The 21,598-nt window shown below is 44.7% G+C and overlaps 1 protein-coding gene across 7 annotated transcripts in view; it reads right to left on the minus strand.

Moving 5' to 3' along the window:
- The window catches only part of PPP6R3 (protein phosphatase 6 regulatory subunit 3), a 145,602-nt gene that overhangs the window by 84,121 nt on the left and 39,883 nt on the right, over positions 1-21,598 (minus strand). For 6 of the 7 annotated variants that reach the window (XM_046643786.1, XM_046643784.1, XM_046643783.1 and 3 more), the window contains exon 2: positions 19,021-19,173. The exons of the other annotated variant lie outside the window; for it this stretch is intronic. The gene's annotated coding sequence lies outside the window, so the exon portion shown is untranslated. The remainder of the gene's footprint in view (positions 1-19,020; positions 19,174-21,598) is intronic. 7 annotated transcript variants of the gene reach the window in all.

A 21,598-nucleotide genomic window follows, 5' to 3' on the forward strand; every position in this document is an offset into this window, starting at 1 on the left:
AAAAAAAAAAAAATTTTGACCTGAAAATGCTACAAGAAAGCTAAAATTTGGGATGATTTTAACCTGCAAAATTAATCCATCCATTCTTGGTTAAGAATTTAACGCTGGGAAAGGAAGAAAGTAAACCCTTTCTTAAGGCTGAAGAACACATTCTTTCACACAACTAACATCTTCAGCAACAAATGACAAGCACTGAGACCTAAGCACCTAGCACCCTTCAGAACACTACAGAATTAAGTAAATCACCACCACAAACCAGACTTTCAGCCACTGACAGCACTCACACGGCCAAAAGTCCGAAAGTCATAAAACGGTAAAACCTGTTCCACTTTTAATAAAGAAACTAAAAGCCCCGGAACCTAACCCCTGAGGAGTTAGAGAGACCAACTCGCCTCAGTTCCTGGGAAACGTGACAGCCAAGCCTACAGCAACGAGGCCACAGCGCCGCACGTCCACTCCCCCCGCACCTTCCCCCACAGCCACCTCGGCGATGAGAGCACAAGGTTTGCTTTCTCAAGCTGCTTTCCCTCCAGACTTAAAGAAGGTCCTTATCCGTTACAACTCGAAATATGAAACAGAGTCACAATATAATCTAAAGCTGCCGCGGCGAGACAACTGAAGGCCCCTTTTGACCAACAGGTGACAAGATGATGGCATCAAACACAAGCGCTGACTAGGGATATAACCATTCCCAAGTCATTCCTACTGTCAAAGACGTTCACGGTGAATTCGGAAGTTTGGTAGGACACACCTACTCCGTGAGGGCCCCAAATCGAAACCCCTAGGCCGGCCGCAGCCTCACTACCCACCTAGGAAGCGGCCTCCGCCATCACTGCCACCCAAAAAAAAGCAAACTCATATCCACACGCGCCCATCTAAAATCCTGTGCTGGAAGACGCCAGGTAAAAGGAAGGCAACCGACATTTTTAGAAGGATACATTTTGCTAAATCCACCCACATCGGGTGGAATATACCCTGATTTGATACTTTCACGAAGATCTGCCTCAAAATAATATTTTTTAAAACAGGAGATCATGGAGGGCAAAATTTATTCATACTGCTAGTCATACTGACCAATCCAGAAATAAAAGAAAAAAACCGAACTGTACACCATAGCCATTACTCCAGGACACATAAAGGTATACCCACTTCACGTCACTGCACTGTTACGTATACGATCACAGTGTTTTAAAATATAAGAAGAGGGGCCAGCCTGGTGGCACAGCGCTTAAGTTCGCATGTTCTGCTTCAGCAGCCTGAGTTTGCCGGTTCGGATCCCAGGTGCAGACCCACACATGGTGTGGCAAGCCATGCTGTGGCAGGCGTCCCACATATAAAATAGAGGAAGACTGGCACAGATGTCAGCTCGGGGCCAATCCTCCTCAGCAAAAAGAGGAGGATTGGTGGCAGATGTCAGCTCAGGGCTAATCTTCCTCAAAAAAATAAATTGAGGATAAAATAAAATATAAGCAGAGTGTTAAGGACGCGAGGGAAAAAAAAGGATTCCTTAAGTTTTAGGTAAGAATACTAAGAAATACGGTGTTATAAAAGTTGTCCCCATTTAAAAAAAAACTTTAAATATCTCAGAAGAGACATATGACAAGATGCTCACATCAATCAACAGCCACAGGACCAAAACACGGTTAGGGACGAGAAGCTACCATGACGGTTCGCATAACCACACTGGCAATGCCTCACGCAAGAGAAACCGGCGTGCAGGACCGAAGCCTGTTGAGATGACACAGCAGTGGCCCACCATATAAGGCACAGCTGTCTCTTTCCTCTTAATGATCAGGCCAATAATTATGTACAGAGACATCAGAGAACATGCTAGAAAAGCAATGTCACAACTCAGCACAGTCAGCAACCACCCACACTAGAGGCTAATAAGAGACCTCTCTCCTCCAAGATGAGGAGCGGGCAGAGCGCCTGGTGGGCACAGTAACACATTTGCTAATGAAAGAAAGAAACTTAGATAGTCACTCATTGCTTAAGGATGAGGATAGTTCTGAGAAACGCGTGCTTAGGTGACTGCGTCCCTGCGTGAACACCCCAGCGCATGCTTACACAAACCTAGATGGTAGAGCCTACGCCACACGCGGGCCGTATGGTACTAGTCTTACGGGACCACCATCATGCACGCGCTCCGTCGTTGACTGAAATGTCGCCATGCAGCACACAACTATGTCAACAACAGCAAGCTGCCCCCACTTCTAAGGCTACTACTAAGGAAATAAGGACAAAGACGATATACACAAAGCAAGAAAGGAACTTTGGGGAAAAGATGGCAAATAAATCTTATACATCAACGCTTCTTTGGTTTTCAGACTTGGGGAAAATGGGAAACAAAAAAAAACCTCTTAAGATTATGCCATTTTATCCTAACAAAATTGACAAGGAGAAAAAAAGAAAGATACCAAAAGATAACTCCAAAGGGCGGGTGCGGGGGGAGGCTTCCACTCCCACAAAGAGGAAGGAGAGAAGCTGTCCCTTGTTCGGGGCACAAAGTAATGCTGTCAGCACAGCCTCCCATGCTTCTGTTGGAGCAACGTGGCTCATTTATCTGTGAGTCTTTTAAATCACAAATTCTAAAAAAACTATACTTTTCCCCACACTCAGTATTAAGCTTCTGATGACTAAAGTAGCTACACTCAGCACAGCGCCCCTTCACGAGCGCACAGGTCGCAGGCCCAGCTCCGACTCCGAGCACGTGCCAACTTGCACTGTCCTCTAAGGACAGACACTGGCACGCAAGCTCCAGTTTAGCTGAAGCAGCAAAATCAGCCTAAAGAACAACCATTCGTGTCAGTCCATCTTGTGTTCAAAGCTGATCATGGAAATCTGGATCCTAGGATGTCTACAGATTGACGACACAGCTCACTCTACTCACGTTCAATTCTTTGGCCGGGTCGCTGACTGAGTGCTGACCAGGCACACTCAAACACCTTCCCACACCCCGTGACCCAGCGGGGGCAAGGCAGTACGTGTTTATTTTGGTCTGTAGGCCAAATTTCTGATAAAAATTTAAGAAGTCAAAGTAAGAAAACCGCGCATAGTTAATCATGTAGCTTGAAGACTTCATTAAAATTAGGTCTCATTTAAAGTATCGTGTCTTTTTATTTTTTGTAATCCCACATATAGGTAAGATACTAAGAAATAAATCACAGAAAAGCAAATCTGATATCTAGCCCTTATTATTAGCTAACTATAAACAAAATATACACTCATATTCATCACATGAAAACTATAAATGTCTACAAACTAGAAAAAGTCACACTCCTAAATGATGGATCAAGATATAAATATTTACTTCAAGTAAAAACTGACTTCCAAAATTTTAACTTTGAAAAGGTTACTCATTAAGTACCGGATTTATAAAGAAGACCAGTAACTATCCATGCTGAACTAAGCGCAGGAGTTGGCAAACTGCAGCCCACAGACCAAACCCAGCCCCCAGCCCGCAAGTGAAGAACGGCTCTGAGACTTTTAGAGGGTTGCTTTAGGAAAAGAGAAGACTACGCGACAGCCCACAGCGCAGCCCGCAAGGCCTGAACTAGACTCTCTGGTCCTTTAGGGAAAACATGCAGCGCCCCTTGCTCACGAGGAAAGAGAGGCCCCCCAACACTAACCCCCCTTTCCGCTCCCTCTGAACCCGCACGGCCATCCGCCCCCGTGCTCAGCCTGGCCCGCGGGACTGGCCACCGCAGCCAGGGTCCGCTCCTCGGGCCCTCACCCAGACCAGCACCTCCTCAGGCGGGCACGTACGGCTGCGTGACAAAGTCTTCTCCAATGTGCCATGAACCATAAGAACCTCCATGAGCTCTCCCCTGCAGCTGGCTGGATGCCAATGACCAAAAAAAAGGCCCTAAGGGACAGCAGAGCCAAAGAAAGGAAGAAAGCTGCCTGCCAAGCTGAGAGCCTGCCTTCGGCTGCGTTCCAAGGAGCCGTCGGACACCTGGTCCGCGTGCCAACAGTAGGTGACCCGACCAACCAGCTCCTCGAATCCCCCGAGCCCGCGACTTCATCTTTCATTAAACTTAAACAGGAGAAAAGGAATTCTTTAGCAACTACCTGTTTTAAAACGCCTAACTTTTGCATTCCACTATCCTGAATTAGAGCAGCATTTTTCAAATCAGAACACTCTGAAATACACATTTCTGCAGTGTATTTTCTTTACATTGGGTGTACTACAAACTTCAAATATAACCACAGGAAACTCCTTAAGTAAACAGTATGGACTTTATCTTCTAGCCAACAGCACTCAGTGGAGACGAAGGGCACGGGTAAATCAGTGATGCCGGTTTGGCCCCAGCTTCTGTCTGTGCCCTTTGAAGTAAACACGAGTGAGGGATGAGCGAAGTCACAAAGTTCAGCTGCCCAGCCCCTGAGGTAAAATGGAGTCCTTTGAAAAATGTAACTACTCTAAGATACTCAGAAACACTGAAAGGAGTCAGAGCTTCAACGGCTCGTTTTTAGTAAACATAAATACACTTTAAACTTCATATCCTAGCTGTACTTGAATGGGATTTAGGGATAAGAGGAATACAGTTTCTTAGAGCAAACCAAATCATGGGCTTTTAGAATCAGTAAGACAAAGAGGAAAGTGGAAAAACCAAACTACCCTCCATCTTTCTTCAAAATCCTAGAGTTGTTTTATAAGTTGGATTAAGTAGCTTGAAAACAGGTTTTCCACAAAAGGGCTGTAGATTAGGTGGGCACGTCACTGGGGAGTTCCTTGTCACCTGATGCCACAGAGGACAACCTCTGCTGTCCTCTGCCTTCCCCAGCACTTAAGACACAAGTGAACATCACCATCTGACATGTGCAAAAGAGGACCAAAGGATCCCTAACCCTATTCATCTCACAACTGCTTTACTTAGAGGTCCTCCGAAATTACTGAAAGACCCTCCTTCTCGGAAGCAAAATCTGGGCCATGACACCTTCATTTCAAAAGCAGCTAAGCAGCACACTTTGTTTCCGGGAGAAAAGGTGCTACCCTGTCTCTACAACACAGGACCTGGTGCGGTGATGTGGCTAAGTCCTCGGCCAGAGGTATGACCAGAACATCAGTCCCTCCGCAGAATGTGCCAAGGCAGTGCTGGCAGAGCAGTCAACGGCGGCCCAACTGTGGTTTGTGTAAACCACCTATAACCACTCGCTTTCACCAAATAAACAGCTGTTCCCCCTAAACACCTCGTTAGACTATAAGCATCTAAACAGACCTGGATTCCAATGCCAGCTCCACTACTGCAGGCCCTGAGGCCTCGGGAAAGCCACCTCACCTCACTAAGCCTCAGCACCCTCTCAAGCAAGCTGGCTGTGAGGAGTGGATAAGAAAGGCCCAGTACGGTGGCTGGAACACGCAGGCACTCAGCAACTGGAGGCTACTATGCGAAAAACACACGAACCATTGAAGTCAGTGAGCTTCAAAGCAAGGCTTCCCAAGGGGCAGAGGACACACCTAGGGATGCTGTGAAAACGCAGTCTCAGATTCTGATTCAGGAAAGCAGGGGTCAAGCCTGAGACTGTGCGTCTCTAGAAACTTCCCAGATCCTGCTGCTGCCCTGGTCAGCAGTTAAACCCTGCTGACCATTTGTAACAAACTGCAGCAAGTACACTCAAAATAACTGTACCACATGAGAAACAGAGGAAAAGCATACTATGCCAACACGAGACTATGTTATTTATTTCAGAAACTCCCTGTGGACAAGCTGGTATTAGTGGGTTTTCTTTCAAGAGGACAGAAGCATAACTTACCACTTTCCAACAGGAGCCCAGAAAAAATGACACCACAAACATGCTAAAAGATAAACTACTGGAACTCTGAAGAGAGAAACTGCTGATCAACCCAGCAACGAACGGGAAGTGAACTGTCGGGATGACAAGGAAGAGATTCAAGGAGTTTAATCCTCAAAATCCCCTACTCACGTCAACTACTCTACTTAAATTTAGCCGCTCCCTATCCAAGTAAGACAAACTCTCCTCTGCAAACCCCCAATCTACATCCTGCTATCAGCCGGGGAACAGGTGTACCCAGGGCTGGCCGGGCCCCAAGCAAGAGAGTCAAAGATTCAAACGACCTTCAGATAGTGAAGAATTTCAAGGGAGAGCAGAGCATCAGGGCAAACGCTCCCGGGTGAGGGCCCTGAGACACGGCCCGGAATCCTCATGATTCTGCATCCTAAGTATCCTAAGTGAGTCTCTGCTCTCTCATACTGCAGTCTCGCAATAAACGTGCATAAGATACTTCTAGTTTAAATAGTTGTAATTACCTAAACATACAGAGTACAAACTGCAAAAACAGGAGAAGCTGCTTCTACCCAAGACTGCACATGGGACAGACTTTAAGACAACAAAACGTGTTATAAATTTTTAATACTATTTCTTTAACATGTCCTATGAAGGGAGTATTCATAACAACTTTTTTCATGATCTTATACGAAGGCTCGCAAGCACACGCTGCCCCATTCAAGGCCTGCCCTCCTCAAGCCCCTGCAGCACTCCTCCAAGAGGGCACTGTCCAACAGAAACATCACGAGTTGCGTGTCAGCCACATCAGTCTAAAGTCTCCAGTAGCCACATGAAAAAAGTAAAAGAAATTGGCAAAATTAATTTCAGCAGTGTATTCTATTTAACTTCATATATCCAAATACTAGTATTTCAACAAGCAATTCTTTTGGTACTAAGTTTTAAAAATCCAGCTGTATTTTACACTTACAGCACATCTCAATTTGGACCAGCCACATTTCAAGTGCTCAAAAGTGTGACCAGAGGCTGCCACACTGGACAAGACAGCTCCAATTGTATGATCACTACAATTATGATTCAAAGTTTCTCTCCCGGTAAGGAAAATACCCCCTCCCAACCTCCTTCCACAGCCCAAGTCAACAGTGTAACCACCTTTTCCACACACAGGCCAATAACGGGGTGGGCGATGAGAGGTTATGCCCCATGTATTTCTTTTCTTTTAAAATATAAACATACACAAGAAATTATGTTTATTCTTCCATATATAACAACCCGGTCATGCTTCAACTCAAAAAAACAGGTCACAAGAAAACCAGAGCTGTTTTTTAGCCGCTACTCTCTAGGAATATTCATAGGAATAAAAGGGAAGTTCTCACCTTCTTCACCCTGAAATCATGGAGAGGGCTAGATCTTGAATCAGGAGGGCCACAGTGGCTCATTATCCGTTTAGGTTTACTTGGGAACATTTTTAAATAGGTTCATGTCTCTGGGAATTTATTTCACTTCACACCCTAATTCAAAACTATTATGAAGAAGGAAAAAAAAATACCTAGGTCACTTAAACATCTTGGGAAACAATGATGTTTGATTATGTGAAAAAAAAACTAGACTTCCCACTCATCCTGGAGACAAGTGAGCCTTCCTGGCCTCCATTTAGATTCAAAACAACTTGCTTATTCCACGAGCGGTAGACAAGTTTACCCCAAACTCTGGCCGAGTTTACGAGCAGCCTGGGAACAGGACGAAGTGAACAAACCAAGCTGCTGAAAGGCTGTTCTTACTGGCTCACCTACTCCTACTCCTGCCAGCGGCCGACACCTGGAGTCCCAGGACTCCTTGCTGGGCTTGGATTCGGATATGGGGGGAACTCAGCCGCGCGGTATCTAATGAGACCCAAACGGGAACTGCTGCGCTCAAGAAGAGTTAGTGGCTGCTCACTCAGTACACTGAAAGCCGCAAGCCACTAAGAAGGTGACAGAGAGGAAAGTATCTATAAATAGGAGAATGCAGAGTCACTGTGAAGGGAGGTCACCTCTCAGTGCTCTAAGTTAACAGTAAACTTCCTGACAGCAAAGCTCAATGCCGAGGCAAACGTCACCATTTCACACGCAGAGGCAGAAACGTGGAACACGAGGGAGTAACAGCTGGCCTTTGAAGGCAGTTCTCGCTAAGTACTAAGGAAAAAGATCACAAGGACTGGAAAGTCCACCCAGTTACCGCTGCTCCATTCTTAGCAAAGGCACCCATTTCACACAGCTGCCCTCCCCGACCCCATACCCAAAGGCTGCACTAATTAAATCAAATACCAGAGTGCCTATTAGAGATCACATATTTCTTCAGAGGAAAGGGCAATACAAACTCAGGGTTAGTTTCACTGTATTTGCTCTGCAACCACTTCCTCCAAAGAATGTGTCAAAAGCAATCAAGTTGCTACCATCCAGATATTCCAGAATCCTTCCGAGTTTCACCTTGTAATTTCTTTGATAGATGAGCTTTTCTTTGAGGGTAGTAAATAAAGAAGTCAAATTCATTTAATATGTGCTATATTAATCAATAGGTACTTTTAAAGCATTAATATGCATTGTACTGCAGAATACAGGAGTGATATGATAAAGAGTCCCTAACCCTTGAAGAAAACAATAAAACTGAAAACAGAGAAAATACAGAGAAGGAAAGGCATAAACTCCAAGTGTGCTCCATCGAAAGGGAGCTCAACAGAGGGGAGCGGGCCAGAAAGGACTTAACCATATGTAAGGCCTGGGCTGGGCATTGAAAGACAGGTAGGGTTGAGAAGGCGATGCAGACGCAAAAAGTATTCCAGGCCGAGAAAAATAAACCTGCAAGCACAGAGGATAGGAAGATCCAGTAGCTTCAGGAAATTCACAGCAGGGAGAAGGTCCTCATAACAAGGAGAAAGAGCCCTAGGAAGGCACTAGGAAAAAAGTGAGGCAACACCAGGCCAGATCTCAAATGGCCCCGCATGGGTGCGGAGAGAGCAGTGCAGGCTCGCTGCAGAAGCAAAGAGGGAACCAGTGAGTTTTAACTGAGATAACTGTATATTAAAATATCTACAGTTGGGGCCAGCCCAGTGGTGCAGCGGTTAAGTTCTCACGTTCCGCTTTGGCGGCCCAGGGTTCGCCAGTTCCCGGGTGCGGACATGGCATTGCCTGGCAAGCCATGCTGTGGTAGGCGACCCATGTATAAAACAAAGTAGAGGAAGATGGGCACGGATGTTAGCTCAGGGCCAGTGTTCCTCAGCAAAAAGAGGAGGATTGGCAGCAGTTAGCTCAGGGCTAATCTTCCCCCCCCCCCAAAAAAATCTACAGTAAAGATTAAGCAATGTATTTAATAACATACAGAAAGAAACAATTCTGAATCAAACTAGAGGAAAGCAACACAGGAGATGCCATTTAAGTTATGGCAAGGCCACTTTCAACAGAGCCTGGATGCACACAAACGGCAGGAGAGTGAAAGGGTCTAACCTGTTCTGGGTAAGGCCCAGCACCTGAACGTGGCTGAAATGTGGGACAGGGAAGGGAGTGCTGAAGACAAGGCCACCAAGGCGGACGCTGCAGGAACCGTTCACCGTGCTAAGACACAAACGACCATGGCACGTAAGACGAGGCAAATGAGCAAGAAGATCAGATCTATAGTTTAGATACCTAAGTGTCAACAACATGAAAGATGGGCTGGAAAGAGATGAGTCTAAAGAAAGAGCGACTGATCCAGAGACCTTTTTAAAAACTCACAGCAGACGGCAAGGCCCTGCAATGGCCTCTACTGTGAAAATCAACGTACCCCTAAGAGAGTTCACACTAAATTACCACTCCTCCTCTATCTCAGCCATGATTCCGCCACCTCAAAGCCCCAGCTGTCATGTTTTCTCCAGTCCTGGCTGTACCTGGGTATCAGATGATACAAACGTATGGCTTGCCTTTGGAATTCTTAGCTGCCTGGAAAATACACAACCCTCAGAAAGCAAGCGCCTACCCATACGCTGAGGCTAACCCTAAATACACTGCTAAGACGCCAAGGGCAAGACGAGAGGTACGATCTCATCACCCATTTCACTTCTATAGTCAAAAAGCCAACCGCCAAGCAAGAAAAATCCAGCCTGACTTTTGTCTCCTAGTTGACATTAAAGCAAGAACAGTAATGTGCCCCTCTACAAATTCTCATTAAGAAAACTCAAATGTACATGTATTTCTGTGCATTAATTTCCAAAACTTCAGTCCAAGCATATGCAAAGCATGACTTATTTATACTAAAAAGTTGTTTTTTTAAGTGAGAGTGAAGGGTAGGGAAGAAAAAAAGACAAGTAATGAGGATGACACAATGGTAATCAAGTTTTTGCCAGGGAGCCTTGTTAGAGATCAAAGCAAGGAAGACCCAGCTGGATCTAGGTGCCTACTCTGTGTGCGAGTGTGTGTGCACACACATGCTGGAGGGGAGGGTGTAGGTGACAGTATGATAAAAGTCAAAGTCAAATCAGAAAATTCTCATGGGCCCCAAATACAGGGTTTTCCATCTCAAGCATCCGGGGCTCTCTGAATCTCTCAAAGCAGGTAGGACCCATCGACAGACCTGAGTGGGACATGAGAAAGCGGCAACGTGTACGCGCAGAGCAAGAGGACACGATGTGAGCGGCACGGCTGCTGTCCGCAAGAACACGAAACAGCTTCTCAGGCTCGGAACCGCAGGGAGGAAGCGGGGTCCGAGAAGGCAGGACTGGCGTGAGAGCTGCACAGCTGGAGAGAACTCTATACTGACACGGGGTGGGGGAAGACTTGGAAAACCCAACTTGTCCAAGTTTTCACTAAGTGAAAACAAGTTACATGCAGTTTGCAAGTCACCCAACTTGAAGCAGGTGACAGTGGCCTTTATTATTCATATATCTGCTACAGAAAGATGCCCAAAGAGAACAGGCTTTCCAAATCAGGTACAAATTCTAGAGCATATTGAGATACTTTTGAAAAAAGGCCAAAAAGAAACAGGCTTCAGGTTAAGAAGGAGCTAACTATCCCAGTTAATTTGTAGTTATAACCAATTCTGTAACAGAAGACAGAACTGGCAAATCGGTCACAAAAATCTTTAAAGGCCCTTTTTCCAGCTTTAGCTATTATTTTCAATCTTCCTTGCCCGGCAAACTTTCATCAGACTGTGTAGAGCATCAGGACTACCTCAGCAGCCCCTGGAGGAGCAGTAATGAACTGCTAACCTGCAGGAAGTGCTCTCCTTCACGCCTGCTTTACCAGCACGCACCGGAAGTGCAAGGAAAGGAAAAGCAGACTCAAGGACTGTCGAGCTCTCCTCAGGAACCAAAGTTCAGAGTAGAATATGAGCACCGAATTGTTCTTATGGTCTTTATAGCTCCTCATGAAAAACAACCTTCAACTTCTTCCAGCTATTCCACAATAACATGAACTGCCCTGACACTGCAACTTTCTATTAAAGGTAGAAACATGACTAATACCAGCTACCAATTATTAAGTGCCTACCATATGCCAGACTCCAGGCTTGATGCTTTTAGATACATTATCCCTACCTCACAACAACCCTTCCAGGTTTTGTTTTCATTTTGTAGATGGCAAAATGAAGATTCTGAGAGGTCAGATGACCCACCTAAGACAAGAGTTAGTAAATGTGCCAGCCAAAATGGGACTCAAACCCAGGTCTCTCAAGCTGCAAGCCTGCGCTCTTTCCACACGGCACACTGCCACAGCCCCAGGTGGGAACAGCTGCTGAGAACTGGCCAAAACAGCAGCAACCCAGAGCACAAGGCGCCCCAGGCCAGCCTGCCTGTGTGCTCAGGCCTGCAGACGGCAAGAGCAGCGGGCCAACCGGAAATCACATGGCTCTTGAGATAGGCTCACAAATGGAAACTGCGTGTCTGCGTGTGCAGGGCAGAGAGTCATTTTACAGACAAGCTGGCTGGGCAGCTCAGCCTGCAGAGTATGGGTGGTGACACCAGAGGAGCTCAGCTCTCGTGGCCAGTGGTTCTATGAGAGTCGATGCACCAGGATACCACAGAAAACACAAGAGAATCAGCAAATAAACTTCTTTTTATACAAAAACTGAAAAACATGATGCGGGGGGCGTGGGGGCCACCAGGCATAAGAAAACTGTTCAAGTGAAGAATGAAACAAGTTCAAAGATTTTAGGTGATTACAAGCTCAGCACCAAGCTCCATTCTGATGTGACTGACAGCAGAGCCATCTCAGACAGCAGTCACGGATGCATCAGGTCGAGGAGCACGGCAGACACTAACCCTCCTGCAGCCGGCCCTGAGCAGACCACCTCTTGCCGGGAAACATCACGTCTTGTTCTGGGGAGGAAGAAGAAGCCTGCCAACTACACAGCACCCAGAGAAACAACCAGGCCGGCAGAAGGACTCACCGCCCGGGGGGAAAAATAAGTAGCTGTGAATATCATAAGAGCTCTTTTATACTATCACGTTCAGCTCCCAAGGAGGGTGAACAGCAGCGATTGTTTGTGAGCAGGAAAGGCAGGAACTTGCAAAGATTAGGGCCACGACACACGTGAGGCCTGAGGCTGGAGGCACTCTGGCAAAGCCTGGAGGATCCTCTGCGAGGGCGACGGCAAAGGAGTTTCTGTTCTGCAGGAAGGCTGTACTTAGTGACCACCATGTGTTTATAAATCTCTGCTCAAAGCCCGCTCGCTAGAACAGGCACGGCTCCATTTGCGCTGACACGGAGCCTAACGAGAAAATAGAAGGATTACGCAAGCTTGCAGATGCTTGGTGGGCTGAACCCCACACACTTCTGCACTCCTCTGGAACCTCTAGTAAAACAACAACAAAGGACAAAGAAAAGGAAACAACAGCCAAGGAGAATGCCAAGGAAGTCATGCAAAGACAGCAAATGGAGAAACAACTCAGGATCTAACACCAACTAACGGAAGTTTTAGAAGAACATATAATAATCCACCAACTCCCCTCACCAAAACAAATTCTCAGAGTGTAAAGAACGAGACTGTCCCCTCCAGGACCTGCACACGCCATCACAGGGAGTGGGGAAACAGTGCCTCTATGGCACAGGGTGACACTCCATGGTATCAAAGAGAAAGAGAGGAGATAAGCTTTTCTAGTGAGAAAAAACTTTAAAAAGGACTGGAAATCAAGAGTGACGTCAGCTTCCTCAATAAGAGGCCGTTTTCAGACAAGGAAGGTCTGAGAGACTTGCTCCCCATTTCTCAGGAAGCTACTGGAGCGTGGGCTTCACCAAAGCATGGCAATCACCCCTGAGGGGAAGACTCGGAATACAGGAGACCGGCGATCCGACACACCCAGCAGCAAAGACGCCTCCCAGAAGAAAGGAGAGGGGGACACTGCAGCCACAGAGCAGTCAGGAGGAGCCAGCCCTCAGTCAGGCAGGAGGCAGAGGGCTCTAGAAGCACGTGTCCACGAAGGAGATGGATTGCTGGATGCAATGGGACCATGCTGCGAAGAGTTTTGCAAATTAAACCACAGATTTAGGAAATAGCTGGCCAAAACATGTATACTTTTAATATTGCTTTTCACCAAAGCTGAGCTTTCACTCTGCTGGAAGACGGGGAAGGGAAGGAGCTATACACATAGAAAAGCTAAGTCCTCACTTTCACAGTTAGAAGTTGGATAGATTAGAAATAGCCACCTATAGGCAAATGATTTAGAAATGCGGAAGGAAGTAAATATAAGAAAACAGCTGAGAGATGAAGGCAGCAGCCTCTGGTGAGTAATTTGGGGTTTGGGAGAGGACAGGATGGGAAAGATGGAGTAGATGACTGTTACTTTTTGTTATAAATCTTGTGATACTACTTGACTTTTTAAATTATGCACCTGTATAAACTATGTACGATAAAATGAAAATTATAACAAGAAAGAAAATATAACAGCAGTTAGTACCATCCCTGGCACTGAGTAAGGACTCTATAAATGTTAAGCTCAACCTGAAATCAGGCTAGCATGAAAGATTCGCTAACCTGCCGAGTCACACAGAAAGCTAAGACTATGAGGTGACTGCAGACACTCAGGATTCCTGTGTACAAACACAAGCAAACAGAGACAGAAAAATCCAGCCAAACCAACCAACCAACAACAAAACCCACAATGGGACCTTTCCATATTTAGGCCCTTTGTCACCCCATTCTTTCTGCCATGAGTGTGTGAAGCAACCCCAAACACCTGGGACTCCTTGGGGGTACAGTACTGAGATTGCCAAATCTGGTCCACCATCTATTTTTATACAGCCCCTCAGCAGAGAATGGTTTTTACATTTTTAATGGTTTGTGGGGGCTAAAAAAACCAAAAGAATGATACTCCATGACTTGTGAGAAGTCTGTGAAATTCAAATATTCACATGCATGAAGCGTGACTGGAACACAGCCACACCACGTCTCCAGCTGCTTTCACTCCACAAGGGCAGGGCCAAGTAACCGAAAGAGACCATATGTGGCACTCTCGTCACTGCCCTCAGCCTGGCGGAGCGCTCCACAAATCACAGTGACACGGTTATAACTCAACAGTGCTCTGAATGCCACCTGTTGTACCACGACATTTTATTATTACTAGTGCACATCCAACACATCAAAACAAAAAAAAGAAAAACTGAACTTCAAATGTTGTGCGTTTAAGGCACAGTGGGGTATGGATTATTTTGTTATGAAATTAGATAATGAAGCACTGTTTACTACGTAATCATACCATACCTGTGCTAAAAGAATACAATATTCGTCGACATTACCAGACTAAGCAGTCATCACAGTATTCCAAACTCAGGGAAGCAAAAGTCAGAAAAATTAGCACATTTAAAATTGGGTATCTCATAACAGCAGAATTTCCTCACAAAATTAAAAGATGAAAATGAAACTTCCAAGTTGGTTTCCAAGTGGTCTGTGAGCCAACCAAGAAAGCCAACGACAGTTCGCCTTGATTCTTGTTGAGTTCACAGATATGACTGATACAGCTCAGCTGTTGCTTATTTGAGGAGTCTGAAGTGATGAAAAATTAGTCTCTGAACAGTCCAGTGAAACAACTACAGGCAGAACGCTCTCAGAAGTTGACAAAAGACGAAATCACTACAACATGCAGCAGAATCTGCTATGATATGCTACAACTGACGGTGGTCAAATTATGTGTGGAGCAAACAAGGCTTAAGTGGACAAATTTACAAAACTTGTGAAAATGTGTTTAAACGTGTTTAAAGCTTATGGTTGCTCCTTCTATTTTCATCAGCAGGTACTTTGGGAGATTATTTTTAACTCCTCATGTATTATTGAACCAGTAATGTCAACAGTGAACTCAGCTATCATCAGTTCCTGACCCGTCCTATCAGACAGCAGCTTAATGGCTTGTCAAGGGTTAAGTTTTTTTTTGCAACTTTTTGAGCTCAGGGCCAAGATGGAAATCTTTCTGAATGAGAAGAACAGCCCTCACCCACTATTACATGAGACTGAGGAACTCTGGAAATTCACCTTTGATGAAGTCTTGATGTTTCTTAATGAATTCGACCTAAAACTACAAGGCAAAACGGCACTGATCTACGAACCTTACACTATGGTAGTCATTTCAACACTAACTTTGTCCGATTCATAAATTCAAGCTTCTTCACGCACTTCCTGTGCTGTCAGAAAAGTTAAAAAGTGAGATCCTCATTCCTACACAAATTTGCAGTGGATATATTTTCTGAGCTCAAACTACAGTTAAAAACAGCATTTTTCAGACCTTAATGTGAGTGTGAAGGAAATCCCCCTCTTTCAAAACCCATTTAGTTATGTAATTGAGGAGCTTTCACCCAACCTTCAACTGGAAAGGATTAATCTACAATGTAATGACAGACTAACAGGCAAATATCAGGAGAAGGATCGAATGGAATTCTATAAACACGTTCCAAAGGATGAATGCACTTGACTAAAACCATATGCCTGTGGACTGATAACACATGTGGCAGTACCTATCCATGGAAAAGAACATTTTCAAATATGAAACATAAAATCTCATTACAGATCAGCACAAACAGATTAGAGGAACATCTGCAATAGATTTTGAGAGGAGAATTCTAACTCTGAACACCATTTAGGTGAAATGTCATCCCCCTGGAAAAAGAATCCCATTCTTCTCATTAGTAGATCTGTATTACAGAAAATTGAATTATTTTTATATTTTGAATTTCATTAACAAAATCTGTGAAAATTTGTCTTCTCTTGTTACATAAATATCTTCATAATATCCTCTTTTTTGCCTCTTGATCCGCAAAACCGACAAGATTTACCACCTGAGCCTCTGCAACCAAAGCCCCGTCTGACGATCCCCGGTCTAGAGGAGCCTCTAGCCACAGTCTGCTCCTCCTAGGGACCCTCCCCAACCACCTGGCCCTGATTCTAGCACCCCTGGAGACCTCTAGGTGACGTCCCAAGAGAACAGTTCACCCATGTAGTGTGGGAGAGCATGCTGATGAGCAGAGGGGAGTGAGAAGAGAAAAAGGAGGATACAGCTAAAGATAAGGAATTGTTTTATAAGCTGCCAAAGCTAAGCGTCTCTGTCAGCAAACAAAATTTTTTAAAAAGGGAGCTAGGGGGAGAGAAAGTCTTAAAAACATTATCCTGGGGCCGGCCCCGTGCCCGAGTGGTTAAGTTCGAGTGCTCCACTTTGGCGGCCCAGGGTTTTGCCGGTTCAGATCCTGGGCACGAACATGGCACTGCTCATCAGGCCGTGCTGAGGCGGCGTCCCACATGCCACAACTAGAAGGACCCACAACTAGAATATACAACTATGTACCAGGGGGCTTTGGGGAGAAGAATTAAAAAAAAAAAAAGTTATCCTGAGAAACAATCAATCATACCTATTATGTAAAAAATACTAAAGACATAAAGAAGTCAAAACTCCTTGCTCATGGAGTGCTTAAAATCTACTTAAAGAGAAAAAATCATCCTAAAACCATTTAATGAGATACTCTAAGAGTTCACAAAGGAGTGACCACAAAGGAACCAGAACAATACAGAAAGGTTTGAGAAAAAAAGGGAGAATGAGAGATGAGCCCTGGAAAACGTGCAATCAAATACACAGAATAATAATGAAACCACATGATGGAGGAGGAGGGGAGCAAAATGGGTGAAAGGCATCAAAGGTACAAACTTCGAGTTATATTTAAGTCACAGGATGTAATGGACAGCATGGTAACTATAACACTGTATTACACATTTGCAAGTTACTAAGAGAGAAGATCTTAAAAGTTCTCATTACAAGAAAAAAAAAACCATGTAATGGATGATAACTAGACTTATTGTAGTGATTATTTCACAATATATAGAAATACTGAATCATTATGTTGTACACCTAAAAATAATATAATGCTATATATCAATTATATCTCAATTAAAAAAGCTTATTATGTGTAGCATTATAGAAACAGTTCTGGAGCCAGCCCCGTGGCATAGGGGTTGAGTTCCATGCACTCCACTTTGGCAGCCCGGGTTCACAGGTTCAGATCTCAGGCACAGACACACCACTTGTCAACCATGCTGTGGCGGCAACCCACATATAAAGTGGAAGAAGACTGGCACAGATATTAGCTCAGGGCTAACCTTCCTCAAGTGAAAAAAGAGGAAGATTAGCAAAAGATGTTAGATCAAGGCTAATCTTCCTCAGCCAAAGGAAAAAGAAAAGATGGTTCTAAAAACTTTTTAAATCCAGTGTCACAACAGAAAAATGAATAAACGTTATAAATAATTTACAGATATATGATTGTCCAATAAACATAAAAAATATGTTCAACCTGTAAACTAATCAACTGAATTCAAGTTAGAGGTCTTTGTGGGCTCCTAAAACTAGTAACCCTCTTCCCACTACCCCACTCTGAACCAACTGATGAAAAAGTTAAATAAGAGATGATGAGCATTACAAACTATCTTCTTTATGATAAATGAATCTGACAGTCAGATCAATGCTTAGACCTATATGATACTGACTTCTTAAATCTGAATCCTTGACTTAAGCTGAATTCTCCACTCAGTCAGGCAGGTGGGAAACCGAAGAGGCCTTCCGCACAGGGTTAGAATGTCCCCCTGGGTGGAGAAAGAAAAGGGCTAGGCTTCAAGACAAAAAAAACAAAACACCATATGAGACAAGGTGCCAAGAGGTGAATGAACACTGAGAGGGAATTCTCCCCATCAGGATACATGCAGAATAATATGGAGATAAAGTTGGAAAAGTCAGGTTTATATATGACCCTGAATATCCGGAGTAGGAGCTTCAGTGTGCAAGCGCAAGGGAAGGCCTGAAGGTTGCAGAGAGTCATACGTGAGGGGCTGGAAGCAGCAGAGGTCACAAGCAAAGCGGCACTCTGCCTAGGAAAGACCAGCCTGGGGATGAGAAGCAGAGATCCGTTTCAGCCGAACAACTAGAGTATCTCCTGAGAGGGGGAAGCCTGAAAGGTATAAGATTAAATGGTTTATGCCCATCTTCTGCTCAAGATACAACAGAGCAAATTAAAATGGATTAAGGCACAACCAGAAGGACCTACAACTTGAATATACAACTATGTACTGGGGGGCCTTGGGGAGAAGCAGAAAAAAAAAAAAGATTGGCAATAGACGTTAGCTCAGGTGTCAATCTTTAAAACAAAAAAAAGAATGCTTCAGCATTAAAAAACAATAAAAATAAAATAGAATAGAATAAAATAAAATGGATTAAGAATGTGTGCACGTCCCCCAAACGGCCTATTGGGCTACTTTCTATTAAGTGGCAACTGAGCCAAAAATCATATATGCAAAGCCAACCTCTGATCTTTAATCAAAAGTTACAGTAAAGGGTTCCAAAGTGATAGCAGTTAGGACTCAAAAGGAGCCAGGTGGCTGGCTAGAAGCCAGATGTCCTCTGGCTGGTGTTAACAAAGCACCTTCTCTCTCTCTCTCTCTCTCTCTCTCTCTCTCTCTCTCTCTCACACACACACACACACACACAGCCACGTGAACTAGAAGCAGCAGCTCGGTCTCTACTAGTGGTCAGCTTGCCAGCCTGGCTGGGCCTTGGGGCCCAGCTCAATCGTCCCAGGAAACTGGGAATCCCATGGGTGCTGCAGATTCCAAGATATCCCAGAGCAAACGACAGAGGCTGCTATCTAACCCCCTAAACACACCACAGTGCCACGGAACCATACTGTACCTGGCTCAAAGAGACGATCTAGCCCTGGTCCCCCGAGACGCCACGGTCTCAGAATGAAGCTTTCCTTGACGGAACCCATAGAAGGAGACTTCTGATAATCTTAATGGTCTTACCTTTCAAACCAAGTTTAAAAATTAAAAGAAATGTTTTCTTCTCTGTGGCTCCTTGCCCATTACAGGTTATCCTGGCAACAGCTGTCTTCCGATTTATTGCATTAGCAGATTAGCAGGAATAAAGTGGGATGTGGATGTGAAACAGAAGCGCTCCTATAAGGAAAAAAGAGCATATCATCACAACATGTTCGCTTCTGCTCTGACGACAGCTGCCATTAAAGATACTGGTTCAGGGTCTTCATTCACGGAGAACTCTATCTAAGAGGCTTGAGAAGTTCTAGTTAACTGAAATTTTTTCTATGTGAAAACAGGAAAAAAGGCACTGTCACCCCTCTACCTCAGCTTTTATCCTACTCTAAACAATAACTCAGAAATAGAGACACCATAATGGCACTAGCAGTTAGTAAGAAAAAATACATATTCTTATCTTTATCTTATGAAAACATCAATGATATTCTTATCCAACATAGGGTTGACTGCAAAGGCACAGACTTTGAAATACTAAAACAAATTTTAAAAGTGTATCCCTCTAAATGCCCCCAAGTAGTACCATGTAATACCTGTAAATAATGATAACGTCTTCTAGGAACTGTGAGCACAACATTAAAGTCACTGTACTACCTGTCGCCAAATTCTGTCTCTAACGTCAATTCACCAAACACCACACATGAGGGGACTATAAATTGTCTCCCAAAGCACTTATTTATAACTTCATACTGCAGAAAAAGACTCAAACTATGGACAAGGTACTAACCGGAAATTCAGTAAGAATGCAGTCTACAAAGCATCTCAAAAAAAACATCATTCGTTTAACGCTTATTTTCCATAAAACTCACACTACAGTGTGATCTCAACATTTTCCCTCAAATAAGATAAGTAGAAGCAATGCTAACCAACTGTTAAAACAAACAAAATGAATCAACAAAACCAGTAACAAACCTAGGTTAAAATGAAAAGGAGAATATCTAATTCTAAAACCAAACCATTTTACCAGTTACACGCTTTTTGAATATACACTTGAAAAGTATATATCACCTAAATTTTCGCTTTAAATCGTAAGAAAAGACCATGTGCAACCACGTGCCGCTGCAGCCCTGAGACACGACGAGCTTAACTTGTTAGTGTAAAAAGCACGTTACGTCACAGGCAGTTCCAGTCCCACGGCAACCATTATGCGTTAGGGCTCCCAGATCCCTTTAAGAATCTGTGAAGTTACGTACTCCATAAAATGCACACACACACACATATTTGGCTTTTAAGTCAAGTGGCCGAGGACCCTCAAAGCCGATCTGCAATCATTTCTCCCATCAGCCAAGACCACCCACTTCACCAGTTGCAGGTCCGTCAATCACAGGCTCCCAGCAGAGTTGTACCAACCTGCCTGCCTCACCACCACGCACACCCATCCAGGGAAGTCAAAAGAAAAACCAGCTATCAAGTGTGCTCACAGCATTATGAATCCCGGTGATTATTAAGTTGTAAAGATATGCTGAGACATAAGCTACCCTTCTGGAAAATAGTCTTCATTGAAGTGTTCATACTCTTTTCACTTAGACTAATTAGGGGAAAGAGTGGGTCTACATTATTGATGGAAAACAGAACGGGCCAGTGTTGTGCAAGTGTAATAGCGGGCTCCTGGGTAAAGAGTGTATCGTGAACAGACATTGAAATGCCTCTAGAACTACAGTAACAGGACTGTTTGGGTGGTTTTGCCTTGCTTTTTAAAGGCACCATCCACAAGGGCCAGAAGAAAACAAAACTGAAGGGGTGCTGACAGGGAACGGAAGGAAGATTGGTTGAACAAGTTCTTGAATGAACACTGAGATCCCTAAGCCTCCTGGTCCTCTCCTGGCCCTCCCAGCCCCAGCAGAAAGAGAGCGCCAAAAAAGCCAGACCTCTGAACTGGGAGACCCCAACACAGGTGGGACAGGCTTGCCATGGTGCAGACAGAGGGACTGTGTGAACTGCAGGATGAAGGCGGAGACATGGGCACACCCAACTGCCACCCCACCCCCAGCCAGATTCGCCCCAAGGCTCTGACGTCCCCAGGCAGGCTGAAGACTGCAAGTGTCTTTGAGTGATCTGACTGACCTCAAGACAAAAAGCCCTGAAAATACAGACACTGGGGACTTCCCAACCAAAGGAGCTCAAGCAGCCCTCTGCCGCCACGCTCACAGCCAGTGTGCCCCACCGCTGACCGGGGCCTCCCATCAGCCACTCTCAATCCAGTCATTTTAAAAAGCTTTCCAACACAAACTTGCACAGCAATTACAGGAGCAGCACAAGAAATTCCCAGAGCCTTCACCTAGAGTCACAACTGACCACTGCGTCACTTTCACCTTACCACCTCCTCTCCACATACACCCCAAACATTTGAGTTACTGCAACCATCACGTCCTCTACCCTTCAACAGTTCACCACGTATTTCCTAAGAACAACAACACTCTCTTACACAACCACAGTACATATGGCAAAATCAGGAATTTGATAGATCAACTGTCACATACAGATCATATAGTTCAAACTGCAATGATGCCAGTTGCTCTATAATGTCCGTCAACCCCCTTCACCTCTATCC

The sequence above is a fragment of the Equus quagga genome, chromosome 17 (genome assembly GCF_021613505.1).
Source record: "Equus quagga isolate Etosha38 chromosome 17, UCLA_HA_Equagga_1.0, whole genome shotgun sequence".
Lineage (NCBI taxonomy): Eukaryota > Metazoa > Chordata > Mammalia > Perissodactyla > Equidae > Equus > Equus quagga.